Here is a 14,791-nt window from a genome sequence, read left to right as displayed (position 1 = left end):
GCACACTGGAGCTCAGAAGGGGAGGGGGACCATTTGGATTTGGGAGTGCAGAATTTGCTGAATTTCTTTTGGGGAGCGTGAAGCCTTTAAACTTTTCCAGAGCCTTTGTGCTACCAGTAACGTGGAAGCCCCCTATATTTCTGTTAAAAGATGACGAACTTGAGTGGGGACTTGGTTTTTTTTGTGGACTTAGTTGAAGCTTTTATTGGGAACAGCTGAGCACTTACTATGGGGTTTCCATCTAAATCTCCGAGTGACGTGACAACTGAAACGTCCAAGGGATCCATGTTCTATAGTGAGGCAGCAGATTTACTCTGGACTCCGTCTTGCCTCTGTCCTCCGTGTCTTTTTCAGAAGTGGCTGACGGCATTTTTATGCAATCCTAAAAAGACGGACACCGCCGAATCACAGGTCCTATGGCGTCCACAGTGCCTCCTTCTGTCTCATTATGGGGAATCTTCCGTTGGGGTTCTGTCTGAATCACGTACTTCAAAGATTTGCACAGATACTCGGGTTTAAGCGCTCAGTACAGAGCGCAGGATAAATATGAGCCAAGCCTTACTGCGATCTTTGGGAGGCAGAATGAAAAAAATCAGCAGCATGTGAAGAATTTGTTTTATTTATTTTTTATGCCATTCCTCGTGCAGTATAAGTGATTAGGCGACTTTATTCTTCAGGTCGGTGCAATTACAGCGTACCAGATTTATATTGGGCTTTTATGTTTGGCTGCTGCCACACACGAAAAGATGCTTTCTATTGCGAAAACTAGCTTTTGCATCACCATATTTTGAGAGCTAAAATTTTTTCATATTTTTGGGCACATGACATTTTTTAATTGGTTTTTATTCCGATTTTTGTGAGACAGAATGAACAAAAACCAGCAATTGCTTTTTTATTTTTATACCGCTCCGTGTGTGGTATAATTGGTAAGACAACTTTATTCTTCGGGTCAATGCGTTTACAGCAATACCACAGTTATATCTTTTTTATGTTTTGGCGCTTTACACAATAAAAACTATTTCATAGAAAAAATAATTATTTTCGCATCCCTTTATTCTGAGAGCTATAACTTTTTTTTATTTTTCTGCTGATGGATCTGTATCAGCTTGTTTTTTGTGGGACATGATGACGTTTTCAGCGGTACCATTTTTATTTACATCCGTCTTTTTGATTGTGTTTTATTGCACTTTTTGTTCGGTGGTATGATGATAAAGCATTGTTTTTTGCCTCATTTTTTTTACTTATTTTTTCATGGTGTTCACTGAAGTGGGATAGTTTTCAAGAGTGGGTTGTTACGGACGCGGCGATACCAAATATGTGTACTTTTATTGTTTTTTTTATTATTTATACAAATGTATTTATTGGAAAAATATTTATTTTTTCCTAGCACCCATTACAGCACCCAAGAGAGGGGATCTGCCCCACAAGAACAGGGAACCTTTAAGATAAAAAGGGCGGCTCCTCTTTCCGCATCAGTGGTTTACTGTCCTTGTAGGATGGAACTTGTTCCTTGGCGGCAGTAGCAGGCGCTGCAGAAAACGGAAGATTGGATTCCCAGGCCTGGGCCGGTCGGCATCGGCAGGGCACCGACTCTGCTTTGGCCGGCATCGGTGTCCTGGAGGTGCCGCAGGGGGGCCCGATGGAGTTCCAGCCACAAGCGGGCAGGTGACCGCAGCGCCAGCACCACCTGGTGTCTACCGGCCCTGCATCCCGGCGTGTGGAGCGCGGCTGCCAGAAGTCGCGCGTTGATGACATGGCCGGGACAACCTTTGGCACCGGAAGTCGGGTGCGCAGTATCAGAAGTGTAGGGGATGCCAGCTGGTGGATCCCCCTACAGGGGAACCAGAGATCAACCTGTTTGCCACCCGACAAAGCACCATGGTGAAAAAATTCTGCTCCCTGAACCCGAGAGAGAGCCCTCACGTAGTAGACGCCTTCCAGATCAGGTGGAACTTTCCCGTAGCATATGCTTTTCTCCAAATCTGCCTGATACCAGCGGTCCTCAGGAAGATTAGGCAGGACGGGGTGAGAGTAATTCTCATATCCCCCTTTTGGCCCAAGAGGCCCTGGTTTTTCTGGCTCAGGAGTATGTCAGTTATGGATCCCTGGGTCCTTCCGGAGATCCCAGACCTTCTAGCTCAAGGGCTGGTACTTCATCCTCACATGTCTGGGCTCCACTTGACTGCCTGGAACTTGAGAGGTCAGTGCTAGGGGGTAAGGGATTCTCAGAGAATCTGATTTCCATCTTGCTTGCTTGTAGGAAACCAGTCACTACGAGAATTTACGGTAGAACGTGGAAGAGATTTTTATCTTCTGCAGGATGTTATCGAGAAGGGAAGGTGCCCCTGAAGGAGATTCTGGAGTTCCTTCAGAGAAGACGAGATCAGGACCTAGCATTAAGTACATTGAAGGTTCAAGTGTTGGCTTTGGGGGCACTCTATAACTACAACTTAGCGGGTAACCGGTGGGTAGTTAGATTCATTAAGGCCTGCACTATGTCCAAACCAGCCCCGATAGCCAGAGTTCCTCCATGGGACTTGAATCTAGTACTAAATGCCCTGACCAAACCTCCGTTCGAACCACTAGAGGAGGCGTCCATGAAGCTGGTAACATTTAAGACCATACTCCTGGTGGCCCTTATGTCGGTACGCAGGATTGGAGACATACAGGCCTTCTCAGCAGATCCTCCCTTTACAGTCATAATGGAGGATAGGGTAGTCTTAAAGCCTGGCCCAGCCTATTTGCCCAAAGTAGTTTTGAGGTTTCATAGATCGCAGGACATATCCCTACCCTCCTTCTGCCCTGACCCTAAAAATGATAGGGAAAAGAAATTTCATACCCTAGATGTCAGGAATGCCTTCTTCACTATTTACAGGCATCAGAATCTTGTAGGAAGGATAGGCTCTCTTTATCTCCTTCCAGGGTTCTAGAAAGTGGATGGGAACCACGAAGGGTACCTTGTCCAGGTGGATAAAAGAAGCGATCAAGTTGGCCTATGTGTATGCAGGAAGATCAATCCCGGATGATTTGACGGCCCACTCTACAAGAGCAATGGCAGCCTCCTGGACAGAGAGGGTAGATGTGTCTATTGAGCAAATCTGTAAGGCGGCTACATGATCATCACCTTCCACCTTCTATACTCACTATAGACTCTGTCTGCCTCTTCTGATTTGACATTTGGGAGAAGGGTTCTACAAGCTGTGGTCCCTCCCTGATAGAGTAATTCTCTGTAATTCTCTCGTTGGGTGCTGTCATGGGTGCTAGGAAAACACAGGTATTACTTACCGGTAATGTGCTTTTACGAAGCCCATGAGAGCTTGCGTATATTCCCTCCAGTTGCTAATCTTTTTCACCCTTAGGTTGGTGGGTTATTGTACATAGATTCAATTAAAGTGAGTTTAATAATAATTAATAATTAAGTTTAAATTGAGATAGATAGTTAGCAAAATGTATATATGTGTGCACTAACCGGAGGTCCTCTTAAGCTCTGTAAACCACTGATGCGGAGAGAGGAGCCGCTCTTTTTATTTTAAAGGTTCCCTGTCCTTGTGGGGTGAATCCCCTCTCTCATTGGGTGCTGTCATGGGCTTCATAAAAACACATTACCGGTAAGTAATACCTGTGTATTTATTTTTCTTTATTTAGGAATTTTAAAAAAATATATTTACACATTCTGATATTTTTTTTTTTTACTTTTTTACATTGTCCCAGGGTGGATATAACATCAGATCTCTGATCTGCACTTCAGAGTATCAGATCAGAGATCTAACAGGCAAGGAAGCAGGCACTCACAAGCCACCTCCCTGTAAGACCCAGAAGGACCTCGCCGCCATCTTGGTGCCAGGGTCTCCATGGAGACCATCGGACCAACGCGATCGTATTGCGACGTTCTGATGGAAGCGTGCAGGGAGCCTTGTCCCTGCGCGATGCTTCTCTATGCTGCTGTCACTACTGACAGCGGCATCAGAGGGAATAAATGCCCACGATCGGTGCTAGTGGAGCGCCCCACGGGGCCTGGGGGTGCTCGGTACCGGGCCCGTCGACTTCAATGGGGGACGGTGTCACGGCGGCAGCGACCCAGTCCGTGGCCCAGAGGCGTCCAGTAAATGGAATAGTGGAAAGTTGTGTGGTATTTATGTGGTAAAAATAAAGATAATGTTTATAGATGGTGAAATACGTGACGTCACCTGTGGTATTCTGGTCAGAGGTGACCAGCGCTGCGATGTTGTTCCTCTGGGATGGATATTGGGCGCAGCTATGATGTTGTAGCCCTCCACAGGTAAGGCTGTAGTCCCAGGGCAAAGATGTTAAATAAATAGTAAAAATGGCTGTAAACGTTGGGGTGCAGATAAATGAGAGAAAGACACAGAGAGGTGCAGTTTCGTTACCTTTTTACAGGTAATAGGTTGCAGTCCGGAGTACCACATACAGGTGATGGAATGAGTCCGGCTCGCCTGGAGGCATTCAGGGGATCCACCTTGCCAGGTGGGGATTTAGGACCTTCCCTTTCTGCGCTTTGTGTGTGGGTCTCCGCTGTATATAACTATGCTGCGACCCTCTATTCGTGATGGTTTCACTAACCTGTACAGCTGTCAGCGTGAGCATATTCCACGGGTACCATTCTCTTCACCGTCGGCCCCGGGCTCCTTATCCGCTGCCGTGCCCTCAGGTGATCAATGTGCACAGGAATTTACAATCCCCTGTACTTTCAGATTCGGCTATCGGGGCGTACAGCTCCTGTCAGCCTAGTACTCTGAGGTCCCTTTTCTCTTTATTAGCGCTTCACTCAGGGGTCTGCTATATGCAGTATTTCAGCTTCCCTAGAGTCTCTCAGTCTCTGCTCTTGTCCTTTCCCTCTTCACAGATCAGCTCTGCCTATCGAACTCCTCTCCAATCAGCTCCCTGTCTTCATCTGACAAGATCTTCCAGAAAGATCTCTCTACCTCACTTCCTCACGTTTAACTGTCATCATTTCTCCTCATAGCTCACAGCTGTTTCGTTTCCATGACAACCTCCTCAGCTGATTTCTAGCTGACTCACCAACCCCCTCTGCTGGCCAGAATTTATAAGGCATCTCCCTTTTCTGACCTGCAGCAGGAAATTGTGATTAAATCTATGCTGCCTGTCATGGGGTCCCTTTCTGCCTCCAAGCATGACTTTACCCATTAGAGGGAGGTAATGTCACTGTGACAACCAGACTCTGGGGTATCACACTAGCACCGATCATGGGCATTGCTGCAGGGCTTCAGTTGTCACATACAAGTGACACCTGCGCACGATCGCCACAGCACTCAGCGTGAGGCCGAGTGATCGGTGTACTGTACTAGTACTGCAGTTTGCGGGAGCATAATTCCCGCAGATGAGTACTAGTACAGCCCATGTCGGGAAGGGGTTAGGCTAGTTTCACACTTGCTTTTTTTTGCAGCGCGTTTTTCCCGCAAAAAAACGCATTAAAAAAACGCATACAAAAGCATACAGCTGCTGCGTTTTTTTCAAGCATTTTTATGAGCATGCATGAAAAAAACGCAGCGTTTTTATGCGTTTGTATGCGTTTTTAGTGCGTTTTTAGTGCGTTTGCGTTTTTTTCCAACATTTTTAGGTGGCCCCTCACACTACCCAAACCATGACTTTACTAACCCTAACCCTGACCCTAACCCTAACCCTGACCCTAACCATTAACCAAATCATACTTAACCCTAACCCAAACCCTAAACCCTAACTAACCCTAACCCTAACCCTGACCCTAACCCTAACCCTAACCCTAACCCTGACCCTAACCCTTAACAAAACCATACTTAACCCTAACCCTGACCCTAACCCTAACCCTAACCCTAACCCTGACCCTAACCCTTAACCAAACCATACTTAACCCTAATCCTGACCCTAACCCTGACCCTAACCTTAACCCTAACCCTAACCCTGACCCTAACCCTTAATAAAACCATACTTAACCCTAATCCTGACCCTAACCCTGACCCTAACCCTTAACAAAACCATACTTAACCCTAACCCTGACCCTAACCCTGACCCTAACCCTAACCCTAACCCTGACCCTGACCCTAACCCTAACCCTAACCCTGACCCTAACCCTTAACCAAACCATACTTAACCCTAATCCTGACCCTAACCCTGACCCTAATCCTTAACAAAACCATACTTAACCCTAACCCTGACCCTAACCCTAACCCTGACCCTAACCCTAACCCTAACCCTGACCCTAACCCTAACCCTAACCCTAACCCTGACCCTAACCCTTAACAAAACCATACTTAACCCTAATCCTGACCCTAACCCTGACCCTAACCCTTAACCAAACCATACTTAACCCTAACCCTGACCCAAACCCCAACCCTAACCCTGACCCTGACCCTAACCCTAACCCTAAACCCCCTTAACTAACCCTAACTCTAACCCAAACCCCTAAATTCCATGGTTAAAAAAAAAAACGCATATGCAAAAAAACGCATACATGAGCATGCCAGTGCGCACATATGCGCATCCATAGGCTATAATGGCCATTTTTAGTGCAAAACGTGCGCATATGTGCGCATGCGCTTTTTTGCAGGGCCAAAAAATGCAACATGCTGCGTCTGGAAAATACAAACGCACACCCCAAAAAAACGCAGCGCATGAAAATCGCATACATGCGCTTACAAGTGCGCAGGTATGCGCACCCATGTTAAATATAGGGGAAAAAACGCATGCGCACATATGCGTTTTTTTCCAGCGCTAAAAAATGCAAATGTGAAACCAGCCTGAAACATGTTTTTCTGAATAAAGACATTGGCTTTTAAAGGACCAGTGAGTGCATGCTTGCATCTCATTTTGTGAGCACCCGGTACCTGCAGGTTTGATTGCTCACACCAATGTTTGTTTTAAAGACAAGTTCGCACACACAGGTTGAATGGTGCCGACTTTATTTGTTCCCAACTAAAGAGTATGTTTCGCATGTATGTATATGTAGGTATGACAGACGGTTATGTTCCAACAACTAAGGGACTGTGACACTGTCAATAAAATTGTTAGAATTTTAGAAGGCCCCACAGACCTAGGTAACCTATGCATGCACCTATTCCGTCGGGTTCAGAGGGATGGTGAGACCGTAGTTCAGTACATGAATGCTTTGCAGGAAGTAACATCCCTTATCACCAAGAAAGCGCAGGAATAATACCGAGGGCTGGGATTGCAAATCGAAGTGCTGTGGGATAAACTTGTTACGTGCCTGAGGGACTTCTACTTGAGAAAAGCCCTGAAGAACACCTATGCTTTATTCCCAATATGAGCTTCCTAGAAGTTAGGTCAGAGGTGAGAGAACAGGAGTGAGGGGATGCCCTTGTCCTGACAGGTATGTGTCACGTGCCCCGTCCTGAGTGACACGGCCAGCAGGCCGGTAACTAATACAACAGGACGCAGCACGTGTAATTGTCCTATGTGACGCAGCCCGCAGGCCGGTAACTAATACAATAAGACAAGGGAATAGGGAAAACCTGGGAAACAATATCAATAGTGGCCCTGCGATAGGGAACGGGGAAGTGGAGACCTCCTGCACTCCCCTGAGTCAGTGTCTCTACACTCCTAATGTTCCCTAGGCCGGTTCCGCACCAGGCGCCGATCAGGAACCTAAAATCCCTGACTCGCCCTGCACCTAAACTCTCACTAGGGAATTGGTCGGTGCGGAAAATTATCCCACCACTGCACTAAACACACATAAGGAAAAGTGACAAAACAGGGGATCACCACTTAGTTTTGCTCTGTTGCTTACGCTCCCAGCAACAGAGCCCACCACCTGCATGCATCTTTTCCTCCACCGTGTCCAACATCTGGGTGCACTGTCCAGCAACGGAGTCCAGCACCTGAGTGCAGCTGTCCAGCCATGGAGTCCAGCATCTGAGTGCAGCTTCCAGCAAAAGAGTCCAGCAACTGAGTTCAGCTCTACACCATAGCTGCCACTCCACCAAGCTTTGCAAGAAATCTTCACTAGCACCAATAGCTGCCACTCCACCATGCTTTACACGAACTTCTCACTGACACCATAGCTGCCACTCCAGGATTCTGACTGCGTTGTCCTGGACTCTTCTCAGCACCATAGCGCAGCCTTGGAGCAAACAGAGTCCACCACCTGCGTGCAGCTGTCCAGAAACAGGGTCCAGCAAATGAGTCCAGCTTTTCTGCCAAAGAGTCCAACATTTTCAGTCCACCTTTCAGCAACCGAGTCCAGTATCCTGAGTGCAGCCCTACACCATAGCTGCCACTCCACCAAGCAATGCCATCCCTCCTTGCAGACACCATAGCTGACACTCCACCAATCCATGCCAGTCCTCCTTGCAGACACCATAGCTGCTACTCCAGCACTCTGTCTGGGCTGCCCGTGACTCTCCTTCAGCTCCATTCTTTACCCAGGCTTGCTTCCAAATGAGGAACTATGACCAACAGTGATTGACACACCTGACACTCTTTTATAGAGCAATCACACCTGTTACATAATCACGTGCACAAACTAAGGTAACCAGAGTGCAATGACTCTAATGGCCACCGGGGGGAAAATTACAACTGAAATCACCACAGTGCAATGACCCTAATGGCCACCGGGGCAAAACCACCTTTGGCACACAGCCAAAGGAAAAAAAAGGTTACTTTGTGCATTTAATCTGTCAGATCCATCCTGGATCATGACAGTACCCTCCCCTTAATGAGGAGCCTCTGGACCCTCAAGACCACTCCTCATCAGGGCACCACCTACAGCGGAGATGCCTAGATCCAGAGTTCACCCCAACCACTACCTGCACTTCAGGTTTATGACAAACGCACCACTGGTATTGGCAAAGTATGTTCTGGAGGCACCACTCATCTCCAAAGCATCGACCTGGGGAGCAAGTTATGTATGTGTATGTTCGGTATGTGGCCACCCATACGTGCTCGTTCACACACAGGTCCGGACCTGAACATTTATTGCCACACATTTGTTTGTCATATTTCAGTGAACTCATTCTAGGATCGACAACAGAGGCTTCCCCCTGTGTCACCACACTCACACCCCCGCTATTCACCACGGGAACACCACCCTCCAACCCTTTTCACCACGAGGTTTGCGCCTCTCTGGGTTGGCTAATGGCAAGGGCTGAGACATGCCCCTACTCTCCTATAGCACACCTACTGCACACACTGGAGAGGAAGGGGGCCAGGATATGGAGGAAAAATACACTCCCTGATCGCCTTCCTCCGAACGACCAGGAGGGGCGGCTTCTGTGATGGTAAGGAAGATTTGGCGTAAACCCCGCGGACTATCACACCAGTCTGCTCACTACAGGGACGCACCCCTTCACCTCAGGGAACCCCAGACAGCACCATGGGGACCAACTCCACCCACTTGTCTGGGTGCATCCGCCTGTTTGAGCAAGTCCTGCTCCCCAGCAGCGACTCTAGGGGGTTCCATTGCCAGCCGCTATTTGATTTTCCGGTTGAGTCAGAGGGAAGGCCCCAGACCCTGATTACTGCTGCTGGAACTGCTTACACACCATGCAGCTCCTCACTCACCTCAGTGAGGCCCCGCTGCAAATACTCACAGGTCTCCACATGGCCAAGGCTCACCAGAAAAAAAATGTATGGTTGATGATAATGTCATGTGCCCCGTCCTGAGTGACACGGCCAGCAGGCCGGTATCTAATACAACAGGACGCGGCACGTGTAATTGTCCTATGTGACGCGGCCCGCAGGCCGGTAACTAATACAATAAGACAAGGGAATAGGGAAAACCTGGGTAACAATAACAAAGGAGGCCCTGCAATAGGGAACGGGAAAGTGGAGACCTCCTGCACTCCCCTGAGTCAGTGTCTCTACACTCCTAACGTTCCCTAGGCCGGTTCCGCATCGGGCGCCGATTAGTAACCTAAAAACCCTAACTCGCGCTGAACCTAAACCCTCACTAGGGAATTGGTCGGTGCGGAAACTAATCCCACCACTGCACTAAACACACATAAGGAAAAGTGACAAAACAGGGGATCACCACTTAGCTTTGCTCTGTTGCTTATGCTCCCAGCAACAGAGCCCACCACCTGCATGCATCTTTTCCTCCACCGTGTCCAACATCTGGGTGCACTGTCCAGCAACGGAGTCCAGCACCTGAGTGCAGCTGTTCAGCCACGGATTCCAGCATCTGAGTGCAGCTTCCAGCAAAAGAGTCCAGCAACTGAGTTCAGCTCTACACCATAGCTGCCACTCCACCAAGCTTTGCAAGAAATCTTCACTAGCACCAATAGCTGCCACTCCACCATGCTTTACAAGAACTTCTCACTGACACCATAGCTGCCACTCCAGGATTCTGACTGCGTTGTCCTGGACTCTTCTCAGCACCATAGCGCAGCCTTGGTGCAAACAGAGTCCACCACCTGCGTGCAGCTGTCCAGAAACAGGGTCCAGCAAATGAGTCCAGCTTTTCTGCCAAAGAGTCCAACATTTTCAGTCCACCTTTCAGCAACCGAGTCCAGTATCCTGAGTGCAGCTCTACACCATAGCTGCCACTCCACCAAGCAATGCCAGCCCTCCTTGCAGACACCATAGCTGACACTCCACCAATCCATGCCAGTCCTCCTTGCAGACACCATAGCTGCTACTTCAGCACTCTGTCTGGGCTGCCCGTGACTCTCCTTCAGCTCCATTCTTTACCCAGGCTTGCTTCCAAATGAGGAACTATGACCAACAGTGATTGACACACCTGACACTCTTTTATAGAGCAATCACACCTGTTACATAATCACGTGCACAAACTAAGGTAACCAGAGTGCAATGACTCTAATGGCCACCGGGGGGAAAATTACAACTGAAATCACCACAGTGCAATGACCCTAATGGCCACCGGGGCAAAACCACCTTTGGCACACAGCCAAAGGAAAAAAAAGGTTACTTTGTGCATTTAATCTGTCAGATCCATCCTGGATCATGACAGTACCCTCCCATTAATGAGGAGCCTCTGGACCCTCAAGACCACTCCTCATCAGGGCACCACCTACAGCGGAGATGCCTAGATCCAGAGTTCACCCCAACCACTACCTGCACTTCAGGTTTATGACAAACGCACCACTGGTATTGGCAAAGTATGTTCTGGAGGCACCACTCATCTCCAAAGCATCGACCTGGGGAGCAAGTTATGTATGTGTATGTTCGGTATGTGGCCACCCATACGTGCTCGTTCACACACAGGTCCGGACCTGAACATTTATTGCCACACATTTGTTTGTCATATTTCAGTGAACTCATTCTAGGATCGACAACAGAGGCTTCCCCCTGTGTCACCACACTCACACCCCCGCTATTCACCACGGGAACACCACCCTCCAACCCTTTTAACCACGAGGTTTGCGCCTCTCTGGGTTGGCTAATGGCAAGGGCTGAGACATGCCCCTACTCTCCTATAGCACACCTACTGCACACACTGGAGAGGAAGGGGGCCAGGATATGGAGGAAAAATACACTCCCTGATCGCCTTCCTCCGAACGACCAGGAGGGGCAGCTTCTGTGATGGTAAGGAAGATTTGGCGTAAACCCCGCGGACTATCACCCCAGTCTGCTCACTACAGGGACGCACCCCTTCACCTCAGGGAACCCCAGACAGCACCATGGGGACCAACTCCACCCACTTGTCTGGGTGCATCCGCCTGTATGAGCAAGTCCTGCTCCCCAGCAGCGACTCTAGGGGGTTCCATTGCCAGCCGCTATTTGATTTTCCGGTTGAGTCAGAGGGAAGGCCCCAGACCCTGATTACTGCTGCTGGAACTGCTTACACACCATGCAGCTCCTCACTCACCTCAGTGAGGCCCCGCTGCAAATACTCACAGGTCTCCACATGGCCAAGGCTCACCAGAAAAAAAATGTATGGTTGATGATAATGTCACGTGCCCCGTCCTGAGTGACACGGCCAGCAGGCCGGTATCTAATACAACAGGACACGGCACGTGTAATTGTCCTATGTGATGCGGCCCGCAGGCCGGTAACTAATACAATAAGACAAGGGAATAGGGAAAACCTGGGTAACAATAACAAAGGAGGCCCTGCAATAGGGAACGGGAAAGTGGAGACCTCCTGCACTCCCCTGAGTCAGTGTCTCTACACTCCTAACGTTCCCTAGGCCGGTTCCGCATCGGGCGCCGATCAGTAACCTAAAAACCTTAACTCGCGCTGCACCTAAACCCTCACTAGGGAATTGGTCGGTGCGGAAACTAATCCCACCACTGCACTAAACACACATAAGGAAAAGTGACAAAACAGGGGATCACCACTTAGCTTTGCTCTGATGCTTATGCTCCCAGCAACAGAGCCCACCACCTGCATGCATCTTTTCCTCCACCGTGTCCAACATCTGGGTGCACTGTCCAGCAACGGAGTCCAGCACCTGAGTGCAGCTGTTCAGCCACGGATTCCAGCATCTGAGTGCAGCTTCCAGCAAAAGAGTCCAGCAACTGAGTTCAGCTCTACACCATACCTTCCACTCCACCAAGCTTTGCAAGAAATCTTCACTGGCACCAATAGCTGCCACTCCACCATGCTTTACACGAACTCCTCGCTGACACCATAGCTGCCACTCCAGGACTCTGACTGAGTTCTCCTAGACTCTTCTCAGCACCATAGTGCAGCCTTGGAGCAAACAGAGTCCACCACCTGTGTGCAGCTGTCCAGAAACAGGGTCCAGCAAATGAGTCCAGCTTTTCTGCCAAAGAGTCCAACATTTTGAGTCCAGCTTTCAGCAACCGAGTCCAGCATCCTGAGTGCAGCTCTACACCATAGCTGCCACTCCATCAAGCAACGCCAGCCCTCCTTGCAGACACCATAGCTGACACTCCACCAATCCATGCCAGCCCTCCTTGCAGACACCATAGCTGCTACTCCAGCACTCTGACTGGGCTGCCCGTGACGCTCCTTCAGCTCCATTCTTTACCCAGGCTTGCTTGCCAATGAGGAACTATGACCAACAGTGATTGACACACCTGACACTCTTTTATAGAGCAATCACACCTGTTACATAATCACGTGCACAAACGAAGGTAACCAGAGTGCAATGACCCTAATGGCCACCGGGGGGAAAACTACAACTGAAATCACCACAGTGCAATGACCTTAATGGCCACCGGGGGCAAAACCACCTTTGGTACACAGCCAAAGAATAAAAAATGGTTACTTTGTGCATTTAATGTCAGATCCAACCTGGATCATGACAGTATGATCCAGAGCCATGAAGTATCAGTTTCAGAATTGCCAATACAGAGCCAGCTAGGCTCAGGAGCTTAGTCAAGAGATCCAGGACATAAGAGGAGAATTATGCAGTATTAGAGGAACACCGCAGCGCCGGGTGTCTCGGAATCAGGAGAAGTCAGAGCAAGAATATTTTCCTCCTTGAGCTCAGCAGCCCCGAACCTGATGCCCACCGCAAGCCCATGGGGTAGAATACATGACTTGTGGTGGAAGAAGATACAGCTCTCAGAATTGTTCACCTCGGGAAAGAAGGCGAACAAGATAAATTGACATGCTGCGGTCTGGAAAGACGTGCCGTATGTCCATCTCCGCAGTGAAGCCGTGGGTGCTGGTGCACGCATAGTGGACATTGGATTTCTTGAAATCCCGTCCATTATGCTGTAACATCTGGTCACTGCAGGTTGGATGCTGTGGATGTACGCAGCATCCAACCAGGCAGCATTTACTGACCTGAGTACATACTCAGGTGCGCATCTATTATGAGGCAAGTTGAGCACTTTGCCTCAGGCGGCGGTGCCTCCCTGAAGACAGGGGGCATCAGAGCGACAGTCAAAACACATGGTGTTGGTGCCGTCTCTCCCTGTAATTCCTACTGACACTTGCTGACACAGTCACAACAACCTAACGTGCCCCCTGATTACTGAGTCGTGCCTGGAAGGTGACTGTTACCGGTCCTTTCCAGTCCACTTACTGGGGCTGAGGCACCCCATCTCCCGATCTGCTGGGACACAAACACATTGCTGGGATTAGTCGCAGAGCAGTAACCAGTAACTGTAAAGATCTCCCGCCTGCTGCTGCTGCACGGCTCCGTCACAGTTCACCACTTCCCTCCATCACAGAAGTAGATACGCTCAGGTTATCATATGTGAACACACACAAAATAAGGTTGCTCTCTATCATGCTAAAGCATGTCAATATAGAATATAAGAAAATTGAACAGCAATACAGCTATGGAGTATTAAGAAAAAATATGAGACGATTAGCATATAACTTGGCCAAATTATATCTGCCCATCAACCAACGTCAAGGTGGCCTCAAAATCTGATGGGTACCTACACTGTGAGAATACCTCTCTAAGGCTAATGTCTGAATTCCTGGGTGAATGTGGACACCTCTGTCAGCAATGCCTGCATTTAAGGGTAAGTAGGGACCTGCTGTAGTTAAAATCACCTCCTTGTGGAGGGCGGAGTGCTCGGTCAGTAAGCTAATATGCAAAAGACAAAAAACTGACTGGCACATCCAGACTAGTGTGAATAGGTAAGAATAAACGGGAAAAAATACAAACACACGAAATACTAATATAAAATATAATAATCACATTGATATAAATAAAGATATAAATAAATATCAAAAGTGTGATTGAACCACTCCGGTATATATGAAAAGATTTACTCAAGGGTGGATAGAAATGAAAAATCCCACAGGATCAAAACAAAATGTGCAACATGAATGATGATACAATGATAAAATAAAAAATGATAATAATAAATGGCAAAATCTTTGTGGAAAAAATGCCTTTATTAAAATATTGGCACAACAATTAAGTGCA

The sequence above is a fragment of the Dendrobates tinctorius genome, unplaced genomic scaffold (genome assembly GCF_039654945.1).
Source record: "Dendrobates tinctorius isolate UK_male_01 unplaced genomic scaffold, ASM3965494v1 ptg000162l, whole genome shotgun sequence".
In the NCBI taxonomy this organism is placed as follows: Eukaryota; Metazoa; Chordata; class Amphibia; order Anura; family Dendrobatidae; genus Dendrobates; species Dendrobates tinctorius.
Note: the sequence above shows the minus strand (reverse complement) of the source record.